The sequence below is a fragment of the Grammomys surdaster genome, unplaced genomic scaffold (genome assembly GCF_004785775.1).
Source record: "Grammomys surdaster isolate TR1022 unplaced genomic scaffold, NIH_TR_1.0 126248, whole genome shotgun sequence".
In the NCBI taxonomy this organism is placed as follows: domain Eukaryota; kingdom Metazoa; phylum Chordata; class Mammalia; order Rodentia; family Muridae; genus Grammomys; species Grammomys surdaster.
This window is the reverse complement of record NW_021621048.1, coordinates 2,370,406-2,375,260: the sequence shown is the minus strand read 5'-3', so window position 1 is coordinate 2,375,260 and position 4,855 is coordinate 2,370,406. Positions and strand designations below refer to the sequence as shown.

The window sequence follows — 4,855 nt, the reverse complement described above, 5'->3', positions numbered from 1 at the left end:
CTACCATTGGGTCCCCTTCCTCTAAATGGACTACATGATTGGGCCTCCATGGGAAAGGATGTATTTTGCTGAGACTAGATGTCCCAGGGTGGGGTAGTACAGAAGGGAGGGTTTCCCCTTCTCTGAAGCAAAAGAGAAGGTAATGGGTTTGTAAGGATGAGACTGGGAGGAGGGAGGGGGGCTGTGGTTGGGATGTAAAGTGAATAAAAAATAAATTTAAAAAAATTTAGTTTAAGAATTTGAATACCTCTTCAATACTACTTTCAAGTAATCATGCAACCAATAAATAACAATTCAATTTATTTATTAAATAAAATTAATCTAGTCTATGAAACTTACTAATAATAGCAAACAGAAAATGCAGAAGACTTCACATATTTGTCTAAGTATTATGTGCATTTGGGATGGTTTGTACATAGATGTCAGAACATTCACCTTTGTCGTTACAATTAGCAATGACTACTCAATAGCTATGTGTATGTATGTGTATGTATGTGTATGTGTATGAATGTGTATGTATGTATGTAATGTATATGTATGTGTGCATGTGGAAGTTCTAATTGCTTAATGTCTAAAGCTCTTTAATAACATCAAATGCATGAACTGCAAAAATGTCATAAGAAATTGTTCATTTAAAGAAAACACAAAATATTTAATTTAATACATGACAGAGAGACCTCATGTACACCATCCTCTATACATTATAACTCGGTGACTTCAGCATGGCTGACTTATTTTAAATCTATTCAGATGCAAATAATTTAATATATTTGAGTTAAATTTAAAACAACTATTTATTGCCAATCATATTCCATATCCTTTAATAGATTCTGTGACTACAATAAAAGTAAAAAATCAATAGTTATGATTCTTATCTGCTGAGGAATTAAAGAGGATATGTGCACCATGACAAGAAGTTACAAAAACACTCTTATAATCTGGTTAGTATTCTGTGAAAAGAAGTTACAGGCATGGGGAGCCAAGCTAGCAGGAAAATGAGGCCTTTGACTGAAGAAGAGACCCGGGTAATGTTTGAGAAGATTGCGAAATACATTGGAGACAATCTACAACTCCTGGTGGACAGACCCGACGGGCACGTACTGTTTCCGGCTGCACGAAGACCAAGTGTACTATGTGAGTGAGATGATCCTGAAGCTGGCCGCCAACATCTCCGGAGATAAGCTAGTGTCACTGAGGACGTGTTTTAGAAAGTTTACTAAGATTCACAAGTTCCGGTTGCACGTTACAGCTCTGGATTACCTTGTACCCTATGCCAAGTATAAAGCATGGATACAGCCTGGAGCAGAGCAGTCCTTCTTATATGGAAACCATGTGTTGAAATCCGGTCTGGGTCGGATTACTGAGAACACGTCTCAATACCAGGGAGTAGTGGTTTATTCCATGGCTGACATTTCGTTGGGTTTTGGGGTAGCAGCAAAGTCTACCCAAGACTGCAGAAAAGTGGCCCCCAAGGCAATTGTGGTGTTCCATCAAGCAGACGTTGGGGAGTACGTACGCCACGAAGAGACACTGACTTAGGATGCTCATCCCAAGAACATTTTACTGTGTGAGAGGACTTAGCATTGTTTCCTGTGTGCAGACCATCATGTTAAATCTGGATGACACTGAGATATGCAGCTTGGATTCTTATCAACAGAAGTAGCTCAAAAATAGGGTTTCTGGCCCTCTAGAGGCAAAAGCAGGTGGGTCACAAGTATAAGGCTGGCTCAGGGCTACTTGACAAGTTCAAGACTAGCCTGGGCTACATAGTGAGACTTGTCTAAAAAAAAAAAACACACACACAGACCCTGTGAGTGTCTGGGTAAATAGAGTGTTTCTGTTTTATATCTGTGTCATCCTTGTTTGAATCAGACTTGTTCTGAGTGATGGTTTCTAAGTTACTTCACTGAGGACAGGAGTAATCTTACTGTTATCTATGATAACACTGTTTTCCAGGCTCATAATAGCACAGTAGACTTTCTATTGTTAATTAATATTAAAGGTAGAAACAGCCATGTAAGGATAGTAGTTCATGCCTGTGGTTTTGCATATGGAATTTAATAAATTTTAATGGTTTACATTATAAATAAATAAATAAATAAATAAATAAATAAATAAATAAATAAGAAGTTACAGGCATTTATCACAAAGGGCCAAAATATGTTTTATCAAGAACTTATATTAGGGGTCAATTTTGAAAAATATGCTAAAAAGATCAGGAATAATGAAAAAACTAGTTTTAGTCTACAAAAGCTCTTAGGATAAAAGTGAAGTGATTTTAAGATGCTTATCTCAAAGAAAGAAGAAAAATAGCATGAGACAGGAAGGGTTAACCAAGGGCACCCTTCCTAGAACTTTAAAGAGCATCCAAGCAGCTATGTACAAAATCAATAAACGGCAGGGAGGAGAATATACAGGAAGAGCAGGTGCCGTACTGTTGAAGAGCCCAGGAAGAAAATGAGGAAGCTTGTGAGTGGCAAGGAAACTGGGGAACTAGGGAAAAAAGACATCTACTGGAAAACAACCAAAGGTATTCAACAAAGTCAGATATGAGAAGTCAGAACACAGCAGAATCTCGGGGTGATGGCAGCATTTCTGGACGCTTCATTGGATGGTGAGTGCCGCCAGTCATTGGGATACAGGTTTCCAAGGAAGGCCTAGAAGAGGGAGAGAAAATCCGTTTATGTTACAAGCAAAGTGAATGAAAGGTTCTTTGAAGAATGTAAGTAGAAGTGTCAAGTTATTGCAAAGGGATATGTTCATAGATGTTTGGATTTCAGCATAAAGAAGAAAGGTCTATTGCAAAGAAATGTACAGGGAACATGTAGGATGAATTTGCCAGGACCACAGTTCATAGATAGTAATAGAAACCAAACAACTGAGTAGCCTTATATATGAATGCATAGGAGGCAAAAATGAACAGCTATTAAAGTAATTGTATATGAATATGATGAAAAGAGATAAGGTAAATCAGCCACATTGCTAGAAATTTTTTAACAGTTTTATTTATTTATTTATTTACAATCCAGTCATTGCCTCATCCCTATCTGTCCTTCCAAAGTTCCTCATCCCATTTCTCCTCCACCTGTATCCAAGAAAATTACCCCTGCCCCTGCCAGGCCTTCCACTCCCTGTGTCCTCAAGTCTCTCAAGGGTTAGATGCTGCTCTCACTGAGGCCAGAACAAGCCATCCTCTGCTTTATATGTGTTGGAGTCCTCATACAGCTCATGTATGCTCCCTGGTTGGTGGCTCAGTGTCTGAGAGATCTTGGGGGTCTAAACTAGTTGAGTCTGCTGGTTTTCCTATGGGGTCACCCTCATCAACTTCTTCTGGTCTTTCCCTATTTCAACCATTTGTGTCCCACACTTCAGTCCATTGGTTGGGTATAAGTATCTGCATCTGTCTGTCAGATCTCAGGGGTCTAGGTTAGTTGAGACTGCTGGTCTTCCTATAGGGCCACCCTCCTCCTTAGCTCCTTCCAGCCTTTCCCTAATTCAACCACAGGGTTCCCCAACTTCAGCCTATGGTTGGGTGTAAATATCTGCATCTATCTCAGTCAGCTGCTTGTTGGGCCTCTCAGGGGACAGCCATGCTAGGCTCCTGTCTGTAAGCACACGATTGCATCATTAATAGTGTCAGGCCTTTGAGCCACCCCTTGAGATGAATCCCAAGTTGGGCTAGAGGTCACTAGACTGCCTTTTCCTCAGTCTCTTCTCCATATTTGTCTCTGCAGTTATTTTAAACAGGAACAATTCTGAATCAGAGATTTTGACTGTAGGATGGCAACCCCATCCCTCTACTTAATGCCCTGCCTTTCTGCTGTAGGTGGACTCTATGAGGAGTTCCCTTTCCCCATTGTTGGACATTTCATCTAAGGTCCCTCCCTTTGGTACCTGTGAGTCTCTCACCTTCCAGGTCTCTTCTAAAGAGTAACCCTACAGAGGTTGCATATTTCCATTCATTCTGCTGTCTCCTCCCCCATACCAGATCATTTTTCCCTTTTCACCTTCCCTTCCCCTCCTCCACAAGTCCCTCCCTCCTTCTGCCTCCCATGATTGTGTTCTTCTCCCTCTCAAGTGGATTGAAGCATCCTCACTCGGGCCCTTCTGCTTGTTAACCTTATTGAGTTCTGTGAGTTTTATCCTAGGTATTTTGTACTTTTTTGGCTAATATCCACTTATTAGTGAGTACATACCATGCATAACCAATTTCTTCCAGAACATGGGGAAGACCTGTTAAAAGCTGCCATAGTTCTTTCTAAATGACTATTCTCATGGTTTCCTTAGTCTGTGAAGTCCCTTCCATTATTGTACTATTTGACTATGTATGATTATAGTAATATCTCAATTTATCTATAAGCCACAGACTATGTATATATATATATATATATATATATATATATATATATATATATGCCAATCTCTTGTCACAAAATTGTAACTAAGTTTTAGTCTGAAGGTTGAGCAAAATGGTAGAATATTGCATATGTAAAGTAAAGAGATTCTTACTTCTTTTTACTAAAAAGGAATATAAAAAGGGATAGGTATAAAAAAAAACCCACAAACCAATGGATGAAGATGGGGGAAGGCAATTCTGAACTTCCTTTTAGAGTTCGAACTTAGTGAAGAAAACATTTTTATAGGAAAAAGGTGAAGAAAATAGAAAAGATGAAGCCTAGCTCAATCGTAAGTTTAATGTGCAGGGATATTTCCTGTTCTACCTAAATCTCACTTTCTAAGCCCTAACCTTCCTTAGGCAGAAACTTCATAGCCAGTTAATTGCCATCTGGTGCAGTTAATGCAAAGAAGACCAAAGCATTTTTTCCATGTGCTGTGCATGAAACTAAGAGACAGC

The 4,855-nt window shown here is 39.3% G+C and overlaps 1 pseudogene; it reads left to right on the top strand.

Moving 5' to 3' along the window:
- Nucleotides 1–995: 995 nt before the first annotated feature.
- Nucleotides 996–1,539, top strand: LOC114613554 (annotated as a pseudogene).
- The last annotated feature ends 3,316 nt before the right edge of the window (nucleotides 1,540–4,855 follow it).